Here is a 21,877-nt window from a genome sequence, read left to right as displayed (position 1 = left end):
CTGAGGCAGGAGAATGGCTTGTATCCAGGAGGTGGAGGTTGCAGTGAGCCGAGATCATCCCACTGTACTTCAGCCTGGGCGACAGAGCGAGACCCTGTTTCAAAAACAAAAGGAATTGCTCTGAGACCAGTCCAGACAGCGCTGCCTCCATCATCACGCATGGCTTAACTGACACAGAAACACAAGATGCTTTCACCTAAACACGGCCTCTGTGTTACCCGGACAGAGCGTTCACAATGTTCGAAGCCCCCATTTTCTCAGCTCTGGAAATCTGTTAAATCCTATCAGTGCAGGAAATTGAAAAATTCGCTTCTCAAGAGATGGTTAGGCTGAGAACTGATAAGTGGTGGGGTGAGGGGAATCTGCCTGGAGCTAGGAGGATGAGGCTGGTCCTTGTGTTTCCATAATCCTATTAAGCAGCTCCTAGCCGAACTTAATCTGGTCCTGAAGTGGATGGCTGGAAGATAATAGGTCTTGGACTTTAAGTGTCACTTAACTATATAGGTAAAACTCTAATCTCTGCGCTCAAGGGCCCATCAGTGTAATCAAACTGAGGACTCTCAGAGGAACCTGTTTCCCCGGCAGCCTGGGGTTGTAGCAAATGGTAGTTACAAAGTGCTCCTTGGAGATAGGTGCCTTATTTGGGTGGAAGCAACTTACTCTGTTCACTAGGAACTCATCCTGTCTAGACGACAGGGTTGATCTCAAGTGTTGTAGTAAAGAGGAAATCCTCCATAACTTGCTTGCCAAGGTAAAGACTCAGGTTCACCCTTGGAGTAACTGTAATCAATCTCAAGACATCCTCTGGGTAACAAAGGATGCTGAGACAGCTGCTTCTTCATTAGCCAGGAACACAAAGTAGAAACCGTCGTGAGCAGAGCACCCATTAGCTGACTGCAGCTCAGCCCCCACCATGGATGGCCAATTTAGAGGAATAAATGTGCTTTTGTCTAGTTGTTCTATCAATTACTAACAAAGGGATGTTAAAATCACCAACTGTGATGGTGGATTTATCTATTACTCCTGTAAATTCTGTCAATCTTTTGTTTTCTTTCCTTTTTTTTTTTTTTTTTTTTCTTCTGAGACAGATTCTCACTCTGTTGCCCAGGCTGGAGTGCAGTGGCACAGTCATAGATCGCTACAGCCTCAACCTCCTGGGCTCGAGAGATCCTCCTGCCCCAGCCTTCTGAATAGCTGGGACTACCAAAGTGTGTTGCCACGCCCAGCTAGTTTTTAGTTTTTTGTAGCAACAGGGTCTCGCTATGTTGCCCAGGCTGATCTTAAACTCCTAGCCTTAAGCGATCCTCCTGCCTTGACTTCTCAAGGTGCCGGGATTATAGATGAGAACCATGGTGCCTGGCCTGTCAGTATTTCTTCACGTATTTTAAGCTCTATTACTGGACATACACAGTTTTATGCCTTATATGTTCCTGGAGAATTGTCCCTTTTACCTCTGGTAATATCATCCTGAAGTCTATTTTATTGTATATTAATATGGCCATTCGAGCTTTCTAAAGCATCCCCACTGTCTGTGTGACATACTCCATCTTTTTTCTTTCAACTTATCTGCATTTATATTTAAAGGCAGCATATAGTTGGGTTTTTACTTCTGCAGCCTTTAATTTCTGTCTTTAAATTGGACCATTTGGTCAATTTTTATTTAATATTAACTATGGACGTGATTGCATTTAAGTCTGCTGCTCGAATTTATTTTTAGTTTCTCCCATCTGTTTTTTAAATTCCTCTGCTCCTTTCTTACCTTCTTCTGGATTAATTAAACATTATTTAGAATTCCATTCTTATTTCTGTATTGCCTTTTAGCTGTGCCCCTTTGTATTATTTTTTTAGAAGAATTAATATGATATTTATTTATTTTTTGGAGACGGAGTTTCGCTCGTGTTGCCCAGGCTGGAGTGCAAGGGCGTGATCTCAGCTCACTGCAACTTCCACATCCCAGGTTCAAGTGATTCTCCTACCTTCAGCCTCCCAAGTAGCTGGGATCACAGGCGTGCACCACCACACCCGGCTAATTTTTGTATTATTAGTAGACACAGGGTTTCACCATGTTGGCCAAGCTGGTCTTGAACTCCTGACCTCAGGTGATCCACCCACCTCGGCCTCTCAAAGTGCTGGGATTACAGGCATGAGCCACCTCACCTGGCCCTAACACGATTTTTAAAAGAACAAAAACAAATACCCTAATACCATCTGCCTCAGGGTATCAAATCAATATATTAAATGATGTAATTGGTTATCTAGAAGAGCTGAGAATTCTCCCACCGTCACTCCTACCAAGTCCTTAAAAATAGAGAAAAGCAATTCTTCTAGCCCTTCTATGATTCTATACAGGAGAAGAATTGAGAGGTTTTTCTTTAAGTAATCTTTATAAAAATTGAAATCCCTGGACCTTCACAACTTCCATCCTAAAAACTCAGATTTCTGCACTTCTGTCATGTTTCCTCATGGCTCTTCCATGAATTTCCTCTGTACTCAGGCAGGATTGCAATGCATTCTTTGAAAATACTTTCCAAAATCAAGTGTCAGGCCTGGAGAGAACTAAACAAGTCTACGGCTTGCAAGGAGCGCCCTCTTGAGGTAGCCTTTATACAAACGTTGAAATCTGTATGCTTTGTCTGAATTCACACTTCCAGCATCGCGGGGTAATAAAATCAATCAATCCAGAAGATATACCGGCTAAATTAGGAACGTAAATATCTTCTTATTAGAAGTGAAAGTCAAGATAATCTCTAGCAGAAAAAAAGCAAAAGCAAAAACAAAAAACAAAACAGTGCTTCACTAAATGTATTCCTAAAATATAAAGTAATACAAAGCTAGAAATACACTAACAATGAGAAAGATAATATGATTCCAGCATTCTGGTGCTCCTGTTCATTTTAGATATTATTCCTTATCTTGAACACGAAAAAGTAAGCTTTCCCCAGAGACACAGCTGGCGGGTGTGGATGTGTCATACAGTGGTCAAGAGAAAGACTCCTGATCAGAGGCACCAGAGCTTAGAGACTGATTCTGACACTTCCCAGTTTGTGTGAACCTGGGGAAGGTTTTTGTTTGTTTGTTTTGAGAGTGCAGTGGCACAATCATAGCTCACTGCAGCCTTGACCTCTTGGGCTCAAGTGATCCTCCCACCTCAGCCTCCCAAGTAGCTGGGACCACAGGCACACACCACCACACCAGGCTAATTTTTCAATTTTTTGTGTGTGGAAATGGAGGTTTCCGCCATATTGCCCAGGCTGGTCTCAAACTCCTGGACTCAAGTGATTCACCTGCCTAGGCCTCCCAAAGTGCTGGGATTACAGGTATAAGCCACCACCCCTGGCCTTGGGAAGTTTTTTAATCCCCTTAAGCCATGTACAAAATTAGGGTGATAAGAGAATCTACTTCAGAGGGTTATGAAGAGAATTAAGTAATAAAATGCACATAGAGCCTTGAGCACAGGACCCAGTGCAGAAGGAGCCTTTGTGGGTGCTGGTGCTACTGATACTATCTACGCTTAAAAGACTCTAATGGGGCCAGGTGCAGTGGCTCACACCTGTAATCCCAGCTCTTTGGGAGGCCCAGCAGGCAGATCACGAGATCAAAAGTTCGAGATCAGCCTGGCCAACATGGTGAACCCTTTTCTCTATCAAGAACACAAAAATTAGCTGGGCATGGGGTCGCGCACCTGTAATCCCAGCCACTCGGGAGGCTGAGGCAGGAGAATCACTTGAACCTGGGAGGCGGAGGTTGCAGTGAGCTGAGATTGTGCCACTGCACTCCAGCCTGGGCAACAACAACAACAAAAGACTCTAATGAAGAGCAGGACACCAATAAAAAAAAAAAAAAACACTAAGTCTGCTTCTTGTGTCCCTGATTATTACACTCTTTTAACTTTAGAAAGAAAATTCATTTTTTTGTTTTTTTTTAAAACCATCATTCAGGACGTTGTCTGCTAACTTAAAACAACAGCAAATTTAAGGTGTTGTGCATATGATACTTGAACGAGCACAGTCCAGAGGATGAGTTGATTAAGTCACTTGCCCGATTTTCATGGTTCAGCCAAAGCTACCGGCACAGTTCCCATGCCCGCTCTCCGCCCTAAGCTATGGTGAGGCTGCCTCTCTGACTTGATGCTGGAAATGTGGAAGGACCATGTTCTGTTGAGATTGGTGATCTTGTTCCAAACTTCCCCTAACTACCAGCCTGGCATCAGAACAGAGGTCGTGCTTACTCCTTTGAACCTGCAGCCCCCGAGGTAATGCGGTTGCAAACCTCTCTGGTCAGCTCTGAGTCTTCTATTTGTTTTTGTTTGTTTGTTTACTTGTTGGGCTTAGGTCTCCACCCCTGCCCAGAACACTGAAACGGCAAACAAAGCTGGGAAACTGGCAGGAAAGTCTGCAAGACTTGAACAATATTGGAGAAACACGAAGGAATAAGAGGCAGAGAGCTAATGACCTCGTTTTCCAACAGATGCAATGGTGCTAGTAGGAAAACACCCAAAAGGAAACACCCACGTGGGAGGATGGAGATAATGACAAGACCGGAGAAAGTCGTGGAAGGTCAAACACCATCGGGCAGTCAGGAGTTGCCTGGAAGTTCCAGCAGGGCACGGCAGAAACAACTTTGCCCAGCACCCTGTGCACTCGAGCAGGGCAGGCCCGGGGGAGAGCTCAGGGCCACCACTGATGCTTCTTCCCCAAGTGTGAGCTGAGGAACATCAGGTCACACAGAGCCGTAGGACAAATCCCAAGCATCCTCCCATAGCCTCAATTTTATTTAAAAATTCCTAGGAGGTGCGGTCGGAGAGTTAAGTAGTTTGATATAGTACAAATCATGACTTGTATATTAAAACAAACCTGTATGTAGGAATAAAGGGTAAAGTTCACACATAGTTTTACGGCCACACAGGAGTTTGTGATAAAACAAGCTATTTCATGCTTTTGGCAAATCTCTGCTGTGCCCTTGGCCCGGAGGACAGGGGATTTATTTTTCTCCTTTGCCAGTAAGAGTAACTGGGTGGGGGCCGGGTGCAGTGGCTCACGCCCGTAATCTCAACACTTTGAGAAGTCAAGGTGGGAAGATCACTTGAGGCCAGGAGTTCGAAAGTAGCTGGGCAACATAGGGAGACCCTGTATCTACAAAAAATTTTTAAACTTAGCCAGGCATGGTGGCACGCACCTGTGGTCCTAGCTGAGGTGGAAGGATCGCCTGAGCTCAGGAGTTTGAAGCTGCAGTGCGCTATCACCGAGCCACTGCACTCCAGCCCGGGTGACAGAGCGAGACCCTGTCTCAAAAAAGAAGGAAAAGAAAAGAAGAGAAAAGAAAAGAAAAGAGTACCTGGCTGGGGAAAACGTCAGAACTGCTGCTCTAAAACATCAGAAAGCCCCCCATCTTAGATGTGTGGTTTTCTGAAACCTCTTTGAGGCTTACCTATTGACCATTCCAAGTGCTTCTGTAACCCGAACCCAGTTCAACTGATTAACCATTACAGGTATAACATTAACCGTGTTACAGTGATGCAGAGCCAGAATTGCCCAGGCATGGGCAAAGGGAAAAGCTTTAACCTCCTGACTGTTCCCACCACAAGCCTGGCAGATCCACTGCCATGGCATCACCTGGGACTAGTTAGAAAGGCCACAAAGGCTCGCGCCACCCCAGATCGGGGAACAGACTTGAGCACTGCTGGCTGTCCCCTGGCCAGTCAACTCGCAATAAAATTTTATCTTTTCTTATCATTTTGTACCATCGCATTGGCTTCTGTGCGAGAAGCAAGCTCCGTGCTGGGTAACGATTCTGACATGCAAGTCTTCACCTAGGTAGCAGGGATGCTTGGGGGACATGTAGAAGCTTCCAGAGAGTACCAGATGTTGTCCCGTGTGGGGAATCCAGACTCCCCCCATGTCCTTGCTACAGAGCAGGCCACTAGCCCCTCTACTGAGAGTGGCTCAGCCAGCTTTAAAGGTGAGCAGACTTGGAGGCACGGCGGGCTTACAGGGCGGAGAGGAGCCGTGTGCTGGGGACCAGCTGGACTTCTCTCTCCTGCTGACGATGAACTACAGCAGGAGACTGCATTATCCCACCTTCCTCTTGGGACCTGGGAAGGCCTGGGAAGGTCCCAGAGGTGAAAACAGAAGCTATGCATAGCATTTCCCAGTGGTCTCACCACAACATCTTTTCAGATCTTGATCTGCCCTGGATAGGAAACTTAAAAGGGAAGGTGATAAGCCAGAAGCTTCTAAAATTAGGAACGTGTTACTCAAAGCCCCCCTTGGCTTTTGTCTTGGCGGATGTCACAGCCACCTTGAGGCATTTTCATTGGGATTGCTAGTGAGGCTTGTGGAAATGCTGTCTGTAGCCTCCTGAGGAAAGGAAGGCTGTGTGTGTGTATGCGCATGAGAGAGAGAGACAGAAGAGGTAGTCTGAAGTTCAAAAGCACTGGCAGGAAAGATCAAGTTCTATTTTTAAAAAATTAACTTTCAGTAATTACAGCTGACATCCTATGAAATAGGTAAATATAATTATCCCTTTTCTGATCAGAAAACTGGCACTGTAGAGTTCTTTTTCTTTTCTTTTCTTCTTTTCTTTTTTTTTTTTTTTGAGACAGAGTCCCCCTGTGTCACCCAGGCTGGAGTGCAGTAGCATGATCTCAGCTCACTACAACCTCTACCTCCCGGGTTCAAGCGATTCTCCTGCCTCAGCCTCCTGAGTAGCTGGAATTACAGGCATGCGCCACTACCCCCGGCTAATTTTTGTATTTTTAGTAGAGACGGGGTTTCACCATGTTGGCCTGGCTGGTCTCGAACTCCTGGCCTCAGGTGATCCATCTGCCTCGGCCTCCCCAAGTGCTGGGATTACAGGCGTGAGCCATCGCACCTGGCCTCAGATATCTAATATTAGTGCCCTTCCCCATGATAAAGTGTCTGACTCCATAGAGCTCATCTGGGTCCGACTCCTATTTAAAGTCAATAGAAATCTATTTTGAGAGCAAAGATTTTAGATCAAGGTCTTCTTTCAATTTATAAGTTTTTAAAAGCAAATGTTTTTAAATTGCATGTGTATTTTGATACAGGAACAATTGAAATGATGGAAAACCTTTTGGCCTCAGCAGGTCACATTGTGTGCTGTGTTGTCACTATCCTGAGTCTGAGGGGTTGGGGGAGCTGAACAAAGGGAGGGGGAAGGGGGATCAAACAGGAGGGGAAACGGCAGACGTCCCGGGGAAGGAATCTTCTGGAGAAAATCTCCTCCATGGAAAGGAGCTTAACACAGATGAGGGGAACTGATCCCTGGCTTGCTAATGCTGAGGACAGCAAGACCCAGCCCCCCACTGTGCTCAAATGCTGCTGGAGTAGCTGCAGGCAAGAGTCAGATCCAGAAGCTTCCAGCCCGTGCCTCTAGCCTGGAGAACACATGTGCCTCCCAACGCAGAGGGACGCCTACGTCCCACTGCAGGTGTTCAGGGATGGAAACCCCACTCCATCCTGACCCTGCTTTCTAGTTTTCCCTTGGTGATCCTCAGAGGACACACAGCACTTGCAGGGGAGATCCAGGTTGCCTGGCACGCCTCATCCTGTCCTTTCCTATTCTGTCTATTCCGTCCTGGCTCTTATCAGGAGTCTGGCCCGTTCCTAAAAGGAGAGCAGCTATCATGTATTGAGTCATCACCATGCTCCTAGCACTGTGCTGAGGGCTTTACCTAACAAACCTCATTGGCTTAACTCTTGGCAGAGCTTCCATCTCTGCATTTCCCTACATCACCCCTGACCAGTGCATCCAAGGGATACCATTGTTCATCCCCCTGGCTCTTCAAGACCCCCCAGATGACCACCACAAGGCCCCTTTGCTTTGATGACTACTTCCTTGTCTCAGAAAATGGTGCCATGCCCAGCCCGTAGGAAACCGGGGAGTCATCTTTGACTCTTCACTCCACGTAATCTCCATACCTGGACCTCCAGGAAGTCCTACTGAAGCTCTCTCCAAAAATATGCACCCTCCTTGCTCATTTCTACCTCCGTCTTCTTCCTCTTTGGGCAGCTCCTTTGGCCTATGGGAAGAACCTCCTAGCTGATCTCCTTGGCTGCCTTCCACCTTTCACCCACGGCAGCAGAAGTGACGCGATCAGAAAGACGACATTCTCTCACTTAAAATTCCTCAGGCCTTCAGCCTCTTGTTTGTTTTCATCATTGCACTTATTAAAACTTGAAATTATTTTACCATTCTTTCTTTTTTTTTTTTTTGATACAGAGTTTCACGCTTGTCGTCCAGCCAGGAGTGCAATGGCACGATCTCGGCTCACTGCAACGTCCACCTCCCAGGTTCAAGTGATTCTCCTGCCTCAGCCCCCCGAGTAGCTGGGGTTACAGGCACTTGCCACCATGCCGAGCAAATTTTTTGTATTTTTGTAGAGACAGGGTTTCACCATGTTGGCCAGGCTGGTCTCGACCCCCTGACCTCAGGTGATCCACCTGCCTCGGCCTCCCAAAGTGCTGGGATTACAGGCATGAGCCACAGTGCCCAGCCAATCATTCTTTTTTTTTGAGACAGGGTCTTGCTCTGTGGCCCAGGCTGGAGTGCAGTGGTACAATCTAGGTTCACTGCAATGTCCACTTCCCAGGCTCTGATGATCCTCCTGCCTCAGCCTCCTGAGTAGCTGGGATTACAGACATGCACCACCACATTCAGCTGATTTTTTAAAACAAAATTTTCATAGAGACAAGGTTTTGCTATGTTGCTCATGCTAGTCTTGAACTCCTGGACTCAAGCAATCTACCTCCATGGCCTCCCAAAGTGCCGAGATTACAGGCATAAGCCACTGTGCCTGGCCCTATTTTATGCATTTCTTGGTCACTTTTCCTATTAGAATATACAAAACATGCATGTTGCTCATACATTAGAACATATGTCCCATGAGTAACAGTCTGTGCTTGTTCATGATCTATATTCCAGTGCCTCAGTCAATATTTGTTGAAGGTTGAATAAATGACCCATCTGGTACTCGGATTTTGTCCTGCCCCCTCTTCCCCCCTCCGACCTCATTCAACTCTCAGCTCTTCAGCTCTCTTGGTTTTAGTGGAAACACTCCCACCAATGGACTTCCTGCCAGAGGAGATCAGACATCCTACAGAGACCTTTGGTCTCGTCCCCAGTTCCCTGACACCTCCCTGAGAACTGCAGCACCTGGAGCCCGAGGTGGAATTCCTGGGCTACATTTTTGTCTAGTCAATGCAGCCCAAGAATGAGAAAGAGCATCTGAGATTCCCTGGGTTTGACCATTTTTTATCAACAACTCATTCATCATTTCCTCTTCCAGACTGCCCAGATACCTGGCATCTCAGAAGAGGAAGTGAGTTAGTCTTGGCTGGGAACTTCCTCCAGCATGTGAAGGCCCTCCCCTTTCACCCAACTCCTGGCCTACTCTGGCTCTGAGCCTCGGATGCTCACACCTCCAGTTGTTGACCTGTCCTTCCCTCAGGTTCTGCCTGGGTGATCCCAGGCTAGAAGGTCTGCAGGTGCACAGACATGGGGCTCAGCTCCAGTCCCCCCCAGCTTCCACTAGCCAAGACACTGGACAAGTTACCCTCCCTTTCTAAATCCCACCAGCCTATAAGAGAGAATCCTTCACAGATCTGTTTTAAGGAGTGAGGAAACATATCTAAAATGCTATTAATATCTAAAAGGAATAAGAGCTATTCTTTCTGTGTGTTTGTGCCACTAGCTGGGTATGTGTGAGGGGGAGGGGAGACACGGTGCCTTCTTTCACAGAAAAAGCCCCAGTCCTGGTACCCTCTATCCTGAGCCTACTTTTGTAGAAGGTTGGTCTCTGTTGAGGTCAGTTACCCCCAAGTGGCCCCACATCCCACACTCACCAGTTACTTTCCCCATTCTCTTCCCCAGTGGGGAGGGAAGGAGGAATTGTTTCAGAGACCAATCATCTGGCATTTAACCCAAGAACTTCCATTCTGTTTTTGGGGGCACATTTTATAAATGAATCAAGGCCGTTTGCATTCTTTATTAAGGTCTTCTGAGGGATCGGCCAGCTCCCTGAACCAGGGACCCTGTGAATTTCACGAGTAAGTCATGCTTTCCATACCCAGACTGTTGATAAGGACAGAGAGGAGGGGAGGGCTGGTCCTGAGTTCTGGGTGAGTGACGTTGTGAGCAGATGACTTCCATAAAAATAAAAATTTAATTGAATTCCATTAAATGAGCACGCATCTTTCTTCAGGTCTGACATGGTAACTGCACCATCTTCCCCACACATGAATGTGGATTCTCTAAAGATGGTGGAAATCCCAAACCTAAAGTTGTCAGGAAGCAAGTGCAGGCAGCCCAGCCAACGTGAAGGAGAAGCTGAGGACACAGCTGATCTGATTACTCCCAGGTGTGTGGCCCAGGGCCATCTATTTCCCCTTCTCTCATCCCACTTTCCACTTTCCAAACATTTCTCTGCACTAGGATGAGCAGATACAAGAGGAAAATGTGACATGTAAATCAGTTAAAAAAAAATTATATTGACTCAAGGCAAGCTTTTCAGCAGCCTCTAAGGATTCGAAATCCCTGTGTTCTCCCTGGGTCCCTAATATACAAGGAGGCTTTGTTCTGTGAAAGGAGAGGAAAAACCAGGGTTTCTTGAGGGTAAGAAGAGCTCCCCAGATGCAAACTGATGCCGGGTGCCTCCTGACAGCCATGCTGAGAAATGGAAGCCCGCTGCAGAAACGGCAAGAAAGTGCAGAACGCTGCCTTTGCTCCACGCTTGGTGCAAACATGCCAATGGCTGGGTCTAAAATGAGCATTAGTTCCCTAACCATCAGTCCAAGACTTGTCACAGTCCTGGTAACAAATGCCTGAAATGGATCTGGCTTGAATGACATCTTTTCACTGGCATGATCCTGAGACAGTCAGGCAGTGTCTTGCAGTCCCGCAGGTTCCCTGCAGCCTGTCCTCGACAGGCACGCTGTCTGGGAAATCAGGGTCCCCTCCCCACCGCGCTTCAAGCCAGGGGTCCTTGTAATGCTAGGCAGCTTCTGTCTCCTTAAGGCCAATATCCTCTGGGGCTTTTAAAAATCAGAACAAGGTACTTGGAGCTCCCACACCACTTTTCATCTCAGCATCTCAAAGTTCCTTGTATGTGGCTCACGCCTGTAATCCCAGCATTTTGGGCGGCAGAGGCAGGAGGATGGCTTGAGCCCAGTAGTTTAAGGCCAGTCTGGGCAACAAAGTGCGACCCTGTCTCTACAAAAAAACAAAGAAATTAGCGGGCCATGGTGGTGCACACCTATAGTCCCTGTTGCTTGGGAGGCTGAGGTAGGAGGATTGCTTGAGGCCAGGAGGTCAAGGCTCTAGTGATCTGTGTTTGTGCCACTGCACTCCAGCCTGGGCGACAAGTGAGAACGTGTCTCAAAAAAAAAAAAAAAAATTAAAAAAGTTTTTCAAAAGTTCCTTGTATGCAAGTGGAAATTATTAAAACCAAGCCTCAGTAACTTTTTTTTTTTTTTTTTGAGACGGAGTCTTGCTCTGTCACCCAGGCTGGAGTGCAGTGGTGCAATCTCGGCTCACTGCAAGCTCCGCCTCCTGGGTTCACGCCATTCTCCTGCCTCAGCCTCTCCGAGTAGCTGGGACTACAGGTGCCCGCCACCACGCCCGGCTAATTTTTTGTATTTTTAGTAGAGATGGGGTTTCACCGTGGTCTCGATCTCCTGACCTCATGATCCGCCCGCCTCGGCCTCCCAAAGTGCTGGGATTACAAGCGTGAGCCACTGCGGCTGGCCAAGCCCCAGTAACTTAATTAACCCTGGTTGTCATTTAGGAGGAGGCAGTTTGTCACTTGCCTCTGTGATTCTGCCACAAGGTGTCTTTTGGTTAAACGTACCAGCTAATTATTTTGTATTTTTTGTAGAGATGAGGACTCGCTTTTCGCCCAGGTTGGTCTCAAACTCCTGGCTTGAAGCAATCCCCCTGACTCGGGAGACTGAGACAAGAGGATTGCCTGAGCCCAGGAGGTCAAGGCTATAGTGAGCTGTGATTGCACCACTGCACTCAGGCCCATGCAACAGAGTAAGACCCTGTCTCAAAATATAGACATATATTAGGGACCATATACTAGGCACATTTTACCTCTGAAATTCAAAGCTACTATAAAAAAAATGGGCTATTGCTGATCCTTACTTTAAAAAAATTTAATTTATTTTTATTTTCTTGTTTTTAAAATTTTTTGAGACAATGTTTCACTCTGTCACCCAGGCTGGAGTATAGTGGCACAATCACGGCTCACCGCAGCCTCGACCTCCTGGGCTCAGGATCCTCCCGCTTCAGCCTCCTGAGCAGCTAGAACTACAGGCATCTACCACCATGCCTGACTAATTTTTGCATTTTTTGTACTGACGGGGTTTTGACATGTTGCCCAGGCTGGTCTTGAACTCCTGGGCTCAAGTGATCCGCTCGCCTTGGCCTCTCAAAGTGCTAGGATTACAGGCATGAGCCACTGTGCCCGGCCCTTACTTCTTTTTAATGCAACTGTCATTATTGTAAAAATGGAATTTGAAAACAATGATTAAAATACGTTAGGGAGGCCAGGCACGGTGGCTCACGCCTGTAATCCCAGCACTTTGGAAGGCCGAGGCAGGTGGATCACCTGAGGTCAGGAGTTCGAGACCAGCCTGGCCAACATTGTGAAACCCCGTCTCTACTAAAAAAATTCAAATTCAAAATTAGCCAGGCATTGTGGCCCACGCCGGTAGTCCCAGCTACTCAGGAGACTAAGGCACAAGAATCACTTGAATCCAGGAAGCAGAGGTTGCAGTGAGCCGAGATCACGCCACTACACTCCAGCCTGGGTGACAAGAGTGAAACTCTGTCTCAAAAAAAAAAAACAAAAACTTTAGGGAAACATTAAATAAAAAGCAATTCATTTCCTGAGACTTTAATAAGACATTTTCCTCTATCAGAAAACTTTCTCCACTTTGGCTCTTTCCCAGATGAATTTTAGTCAATAATTCACTTCTCCATCAAATACTTCTCTATCCCTTACCACATGTAAAGATCAAACTCATCTTTTGTCCTTACAAGTACCACAGTCATGGACTCTCCAGTGGCCACAGATGGACTGCGGGAGGTGAGTGAGTTCTGAACAAAACCCGAGAGCTGGACACACCTTTTGGCCACACCCTCACTGCACTGTTCCTGCTGCTGCTGCAATGACTATTAACATCTACTGAAGATGCCTTTTGTCACAGGCAATGAGCCGAGACTTCAAACATATCCATCTGATATAATTCTCCCAACAACCTGTGAGGGAGGCATTATCATTCTCTTCATTTTAGAGATGTGTAAAGAATTAAAATAACATGCTGGCCAGGCACGCTGGCTCACGCCTGTAATCTCACCATCTGGGGACGCTGAGGGCAGATCGTCTGAACTCAGGAGTTTTGAGATCAGCCTGGGCAACATGGTAAGACCCCATCTCAACTAAAAATACAAAAATCAGCTGGGCATGGTGGTAGGCGCCTGTAGTCCCAGCTACTTGGGAGGCTGAGGCACAGAATCCTTTGAACCTGGGAGGTGGGGGTTGCAGTGAGCCAAGATGGCGCCACTGCACTCTGGCCTGGGTGACAGAGCCAGACTTCATCTGAAAAAAATAAAATAAAATAAAATAACATGCCATGGTCACAGAGGTCGTGATGGGAGAGGTGGATGTGAGACCCACTTTCATGTGGTGACTCCAAAGCCAGTCCTATTCCTGCTTATAGACACCCACATAGCACCAGCCCTCCCAGCAATGCATGGAACTCACAATAGTGCTGCTCCCACCAACTCAGCACAGACTCCTTGCAAAGCTGAACTCTAAGTGGTCTTTAAAATGTCTTGGGGCCAGGCACGGTGGCTCACACATGTAATCGCAGCACTTTGGGAGGTCGAGGGGGGCAGATCACCTGAGGTCAGGAGTACGAGACCAGCCTGACCAACATGGTGAAACCCCATCTCTACTAAAACTACAAAAAAATTAGCTGGGCATGGTGGTGGGGGTGTGGTGGTAGGTGCCTGTAATTCCAACTACTCGGGAGGCTGAGGCAGGAGAATCGCTTGAACGTGGGAGGCGGAGGTTGCAGTGAGCTGAGATCATGCCACTGCACTCCAGCCTGGGCAACAAGAGTGAAACTCTGTCTCAAACAAACAAACAAACAAACAAAAAAACAACCCACAAATGTTCTTGGGACAATGAGAAAGAAAACCAGTGTACCATAAACCACTGAACCTGACCCAGTTGTGCCAAACAGCCGATTGAACTCATACTCCCTTTCATTTTTTCAGTGATCAACCATGGCTTCCTTCCTATATCCTTCTGATCTCTATGCACACAGACCTCCCCAGTGAGGTCTTCCCTGACCATCACATATAAAATATTAGCCATGGCCTCCCCACTGCTGTCCATTTCATCCTCCTTGCCCTGCTCTGTTCTTCAAGGCACTCACATTCAACGAAAGTATTACATGAATGCCATTGTCCTTCTCTTCCCACGAGATGAAAACCTCTATGAAAGCAGAGGCTTTGTTTTGTACATTGGTGTATTTCTGGTACCAGACAGTGTCTGCTACAAATTAGATGCGATCTATTAAATAAATGGATACATTTTAAATGAACATAATTAAAATACCACGGATCCCAAAAATGTTGTAGAGCTCAGGGTTTAAAAGAGTCCTGTGGATGGTTGTAAAGTTCCTTCATTCTGCCAAAACTTTACGTACCTCTTGAGCCTACATAAAAATTACAGTAAAGAAAGAAAAAGGAAATACAAACTATCCTTGTTCTTTTTTAGGCCTTTGCCTACTTTGTACTTACGAGTTTATTTTGTTTATTTTTTATTTATTTATTTTTTTTTGAGATGGAGTCTCACTGTGTTGCCGAGGCTGGAGTGCAGTGGTGCGATTTCCGCTCACTGCAAGCTCTGCCTCCTGGGTTCATGCCATTCTCCTGCCTCAGCCTCCTGAGTAGCTGGGACTACAGGTGCCGGCCACCACATCTGGCTAATTATTTTCCTTTTTTTTTTTTTTGTATTTTTAGTAGAGACGGGGTTTCACCGTGTTAGCCAGGATGGTCTTGATCTCCTGACCTCATGATCCTCCCGCCTCAGCCTCCCAAAGTGTTGGGATTACAGGCATGAGCCACCGCGCCTGGCCTGTTTGTTTTTTGAGACGGAGTTTCGCTCTTGTTGCCCAGGCTGGAGTGCAATGACGCGATCTCGGCTCACTGCAACCTCCACCTCTGGGGTTCAAGCGATTCTCCTGCCTCAGCCTCCCGAGTAGCTGGGATTACAGGTATGCGCCACCCACACCCGGCTAATTTTGTATTTTTAGTAGAGACCGGGTTTCTCCATTTTGGTCAGGCTGGTCTCGAACTCCTGACCTCAGGTGATCTGCCTGCCCCAGCCTTCCAAAGTGCTAGGATTACAGGCATGAACCACTGAACCTGGACTGCACTTGTGGTTTAAATTCCTTTATGTCTGTCCAGATTCATCTTAGCCCCCAAAATTCTGACTGATGTTTCACTGTAGGTTAAAATAATGAGAATTTCCAAATAGCGACAGAAGTTCTACCTTCTTCCTAGGATCTTCAGGAGACATAATGTCCTTAGCTAAAGAAAAATGGAAACCTCATTTGGTAGCATGCCAGCACTGTCTGCTTGGGGCTGTGATTATCCAGTGAATTAGTTGAACCTGTGGCTTAAACAGTCCCTTGCCACAGTTAATGCTTAAGACTTGCTATAAAACTGGGGGAGTGGAGGTTGGGGAAAAGTGTGGTCACCTGAGTTCTAGTCCTGTTTTGCTTCTAACTGCCCACGTGGCTTTGAACAGTTCCTTTGACTCTGTTTCCTTATTCATAAACTCGAGTCTTCGGTATTGGAGGGCTAGCAAGCTCTTCTTGAATCAGACGAGAAGCCATGGCCCTCATCAAAGAAAATGTTAAATATATGGAAGGTGTTTCCTATAATCTCAGAGTGTTCACCGTGAAGAACTCCTGGGGCTCAGGTGATGGTCTGAGTTCCCTTCAGCTCTGACATCATCTCTCTGATTCTAACACACCACCAACCTCCCCTTATTATGCCACCATAAGAGATTGCTCACCAAGGACAAAATGAGATAGACTTTCTATCCTTCCCCAAGTCTGAGTATAGGAGTCACATTCACCCCAGTGAAGTGCGATCAGCCATGTGCCCACCAAACTCATGAAGTCAATCAGCCCTTGTCAAAGAGTCCACTTCCCATTACACCTCGGATTTATCTACCAGGCAGATCCTGTTCACAAAGCCCTGGGCAGACCCACCCCACCCTGGAAAAACAGATGAACACAATAGCCTTATCTCTGAGTATAAGGTGGTATCATTCTTTCCAACAAGCTAGAAATAGATGAACAATTCAATTGTCTCAGGGAAAGAAACCACATCCCATGTGACAGTGAGCCTGGTTGTCACCTACTTGTTTTCTTTTCCATTAAACTGACCTTACTTAATCATCCACAGTGTTTCCTTGCCTTTATTTTACCTTAGGGATACAGGATGGCTATCATTTCCCGAGTGCCTAGCCTGTGCCAAACCCATTACATGTGCTATTACTAACCACCTAATGTAAACATGATTTTCATTATGCAGATGGGAAAACTGCCGGCACAACTATCTTCATCGTACAGAGAAACCAAGGCTGGGCGGCGTTAAATGACTTGCTGCAAATCACACAACTCACAGGAGGCCCAGGCCTTCGAAAACTTTCCTTTCTTCCCCGTAGCCCAGGGATTCCCAAACTTGTCTGCATATTAGAATCCACCTGGAGAGCCTCTAAAACTCCCAATACCCAGGGCACACTCTAGCAATCATAATCTTTGCGGAAGGGACACGGGATTCAGGATTATTGAAGCGTCTCAGGTGATTCTAATATGCAGACACGTTTGAGACCAACCATGGAAGCAACAGCAAGCATCTTCAGCTGGACACATTTACCCAATAATCCAAGTGGAAACCAAGGGCAAGGAATAAAAAAAGAAGCAAACCAAAGACTGAGCTAAGAGGAGCCGAGGAGACACACCTGAGTGAAGGAATGTGCTTTCTTTACGGGTGATGTTAAGAAATCTGGTAAGAGAAGAAACTTCCTTGATGTAAGCCTAGACAAATCCAGTGGGATGCCGGTGTTTAGTGACTGTTTAAGGGATGAACTAAAATACACTAAGCACATCTGTTTTATTAAGTGGGTTTCCTTTTTGCTCTGTCCTTGGGAGGAGAGTGACTGTCATTAATGTCAATTTATGTTAGAAGCTGGTGCTTTATGAACTGAGCTCTGTGCCTGGTGCTGCTGCGGTCCCCAGTCCAGCATGGTGAACCCCATGGGCATTAACCCAGACCCAGAGCACCTCAAGGTACTGATGGCCTTTGCAATAGCAAATACTGTTAGGATTACATCCAGTAGAGCATTTAGGTCAATGCATTTAAAACATGTATTCAAATTCCTGAAAAACTGGAGATCCATTGGAAAAACCTCAAGCCCTAACTATGCTAGAAAATAGTCTGTTGCTGTATTATCTTGGGGATCCTCAGCTTGAAGATTTTGATGGTCTGGTTGAGCATAATGAGGAATTACTACTTTTACTTGGAATGTAAGTAGGATTTTAGTTGAATGGAAGGAACATCATTACTTATGTCTTGGCTGAAGTCCAAGAAACAATGATTAGTAAATGATTTGGGGGTGGTCATGCTTGTACTCATTCGAGTTAGTAAGCTGCTTTAAGCAACATGTATTCTCTATAGTCTTCACCTCTGGACAGAGATGTTTGGATTTCCAAAGGAAACCTACATATCATAAGTCTTATATTCCATTTAGTTAAATTCCTGTACTTAGATCTGATGTATCCTTCTGCCTGAGAAAAAGATAGAAGCTAATGCTGAATTAAATCCACAATTTTCTGATTATCTATTGGTTTTAGTTTCCCCCTTTGCATTTAATGGTAACATCTTTCTAAGTCAGATACAACTAGACTGAAAACATTCAGTCAACCCTACTTCTATGCAACCATTCATTGTGATGGGGATCTGGGAAAACCAACCTTGCTTCTGCATACTGCTAAGACGGCCCCAGGAAAATCAAACCAACTTCAGAAAAGAATAACTTTCTATCTTTCTATCCCACTCTCTTGCCATAGTCTATCCTTATTCCATGAAATACACTTTTTTTTTTTTAAATAAGAGACATCTCTTAAGAAACTGAATTCTTTTGGTTTGATAGAAATAGTTTCTTGTGTTCTGTAATTTTCCAAACGTTGTAAAGCCAAAGTCCTTGTGTTTGAAGGTATTTTGAGTTCCACCACCCCGTTTACAGGTGAAATGGGTCACTTCTCATGTTGAATTAAACGGCAGCATTCATGGATGGTGGGACCTGCATCCTTGCTAGAGTTTCAGGGTTTAGAAAAGAGGTGTTCACTAGTATAAGTCAATATAATCTCTAGGTTCTCAAATCCAAATAAAACTATAAATGTGTTACTGGCTAGGAAACAGCAAAAGACTAAACAGTAAGAACTGTTTTCTTTTTTACGATAGTGGACAGTTGAGCTAATAAAGAACAAGTCATTTTTAGGGAAACTACTGATTTGCATCCGCCTCTGTGAGCTTCCTTTGCATTCATCTTGTGCTTAAGATGCAATACACACCAGTATTCCTATTGAACATGCACGTTCTACTGATGTGCTCAAGCATAATTTTAATGCACTGTTCCATCTCTGATCTCAAGCACAGCACTGTGTATTTAGTAAGCACTAGATACATACTTGCTGGATGAACGAAGGAATATTGGTATTTGGAGACAAATTTGCAAGATTCTAATTAAAAAAACCAAGCACAGGACCTGGAGTCAGTATAAAGAAGGCGGGGCTTCGGTTGTGGCCACACCTGCCGTACATGAGGTGAGAATCTGGGAATCACTTTCTGGGGCACTGGAGCCCCAGCTCTTGTTGCAGAACCCAGAGCTCGCCTCTTGGTCCCTGCGCTCTCCTGGCAGTTCCCAGTCAGGCCTCACCTTTGAGAGTTTTGCTTTTTTGTGGCCTAAGAAGATTCTGGTCACTCTGCTTATGGCCTCCAGTCCCATGATGTGTGCGCTTGTGAGTGCACTCACATTACACAGGCTAAAGAAAGCCCTTGGGCTGAACGCAGTGGCTCATGCCTGTAATCCCAGCACTTTGGGAGGTTGAGGCGGGCGGATCACCTGAGGTCAGGAGTTCAAGACCAGCCTGGCCAACATGGTGAAACTCCGTCTCTACTAAAAATACAAAAATTAGCCAGGCATGGTGGCGGGCGCCTATAATCCCAGCTACTTTGGAGGCTGAGGCAGGAGAATTGCTTGAACCTGGGAGATGGAGGTTGTAGTGAGCCGAGATCGCACCATTGCATTCCAGTCTGGGCGACAGAGTGAGACTCCATCTAAAGAAAAAAAAAAAGAAAAAAGAAAGCCCTCTAGTGCATGGACATTTCTGTACTCACATTACACAGGGAAAAGAAAGCCCTCGATTGCGTGGACATTTCTGGCAAAAGTTATTTCCTTTTCCTCGTTAGCTTTTGTCTTTTCTGTTGTAATGAAAGGATGGGAATGATGCAGTAAGAAGCAGGGAGGTCCCCCTTCCATTTCTGACTGCTGTGGCTCTTGGCCTGTGTGACACCGTGTGTGGGAACTTTTAAATATCAGTGCAACTCTCCATACAGGGTCCTTTAAGATACAAAATAACATTTGCCACAGTCTCCATAAAGCTTTGCAAAAAATCTTTGGAGTAGCAATTACTTCCACTCAATAATATCATTCCCATCCCATGATCAAGTGGACAAAATTAAAAAGAGGCATACTCAGGCTCTTTCCCAGTTGTGCAAGCTGAGAGTCACAGCCATCTGAAAGCCACATTTATTTCTAGCACTATGGATCCTTTAGTGGATTTTAAAATTTGCATTAATTTTATGAATGATATCTTTTTAGAAAATATATCTGAATACAGTACTTGTATTTTTAAAAGTTTGGACTAAAAATGCATGCATATTTTTTCTAGTTTACAATCTTCTTTCCTAAGTCATCTACAATAATAGGCAATAGATTTGTATCTTGTATGATTGAGAAATGATTTAGTTTTGTAATAATATAAGAATGGATGAAAATGAGCATCATTTTATTTCCTTATAGCTCACAGGTAGAGTATGTTTCTAAGATATTAAAAAAAGTTTTGAAAGAGATGTGTGCCTCAGAAGAAATAAAAGGAATATTTTTCACAGATACTAAAAGGTACAGTAAACATCTATAAAACAATAACTATGAGCTAATCTACACACTGTGCCAAGCTGCCTCTCTCTGTAACCTTTCAAGAGTCCTTCAAGAGAAAGCCAAGCTATAAAAATGATTGGATTTGATGCCACCACCATAGTCTGGAATGTTCTTCAATTTTCATACATAGATGCAGAAATAGTGGATTTAGAGAAATCACTAATAATGAATGAAAGGAAGCTTTCTTCTGAAGCATCAAACTTCATGACTTTCTTAACTGCTTATACTTTTAAATCATTTAAAACACAAATTACTCTGGATAAAAGTAATCATCTATGTGTAATTCCTTTGAGGAGGCCATTCTGAAATAGTTTTTTCCCCCTCTATGAGGAATTTATTAACCACAAAGAAATTGCATAAGACCACCCATCTCATTTGAATCAGATCTCTGTATTGGAATTCAAGTGAGAGGCCAGCATTTACTCACAAAGCCAAACAACCCCCATGGGGGATTCTTTCTAATTGTGCAAGTACCAAATAGCTTCAGTTTGTCAAAGTCACTTAATACTGTTTTAAAAACCAGCTCGAAACGCTTAAAGTCCCTGGAGAAAGGTGACTTTTGAAAGCTTTCCTTTGCCATGGACTGAAGCAGGGATGGAGTGTGGACTGTTCAATATTCATGCCGATTCACACAGAGAGCCTGTCCAGATGCTCAGGTCGAGGGGAGCAGGAGCTTCTGAAGAGGGAATTCATCCAGGGAACAAAAGCACCAACCTCTGCCCCTATTATGCTGCCTTGGGATTTTTAAAAGATTACTCTTCCAACAGATGGGCCTTCGTGTGCACCTGGTCATTGGAAAAGCACCTCCAGCTAAGTGCTGACTGCATATGCACCCAGTGCTGAAGGAATGATCCTCTTTTACCTTCATTTGCTATTCTGTTTCTCCTCTCACCCTATCTACCGGAAAGAACCTCAGAAACTTCTATTTTTTTTTTCCAATTTAATTTCCCAAATCATTTGCTCATATGTGCACAAGAATGGTGAGGTTAGTCACAAATCCATACTGTTCCTCTGTGGGAGGCGGGGGCTTGAGGGGGTGGGAAGCGGGAGCTAGATGGATATTTGCCAATTGCAGGTTTAGTTACAAAAGAATAGAAGGAATCGTTCCTCACTGCCGTATCAAATTTGGTAGAGGCGCCAAGCAAGACCTAAGTTTTCTACATAGGCTCACATGTCTGTGTTTCTTTGGAGCTGTTTTATTTCTTACTGCAGAATGAAGGAATACACAAAACAATACTCCAACACTACCGGGCAGAGTCAAACAAAAAAGATCCTATTGAAAAGCCTATAATTGCCACTGTATTACCCATAGCCTTCTCTAGTTTTCTACTTACTACTTAATAGAAAATATAATCGATTTAATAGAAAATCTGCTGTAAGGAGAAACTCAAGAAAGCTTAGGAATAATACTCAGGAATTAATTTTAATCCGTGTTATAGAATGCATATTCAAAAAGGCCTTGGCATTCAAAAATCTCTTGGCCTTTCAATAAATAAAAAGAGTGGTTGTTCAAATATAGAAAACAACAGTGAAAGGCTTGAACTATGA

General features: G+C 45.1%; 1 protein-coding gene across 7 annotated transcripts in view; it reads right to left on the bottom strand.

Annotated features, from left to right (window-relative positions):
- The window catches only part of SCAF8 (SR-related CTD associated factor 8), a 231,812-nt gene that overhangs the window by 31,134 nt on the left and 178,801 nt on the right, over window positions 1-21,877 (bottom strand). The gene's annotated exons all lie outside the window — the stretch shown is intronic.

Source organism: Hylobates moloch, unplaced genomic scaffold (genome assembly GCF_009828535.3).
Source record: "Hylobates moloch isolate HMO894 unplaced genomic scaffold, HMol_V3 SCAFFOLD_2, whole genome shotgun sequence".
In the NCBI taxonomy this organism is placed as follows: Eukaryota; Metazoa; Chordata; class Mammalia; order Primates; family Hylobatidae; genus Hylobates; species Hylobates moloch.
Note: the sequence above shows the minus strand (reverse complement) of the source record. Positions and strands in the feature narration are given on the sequence as shown.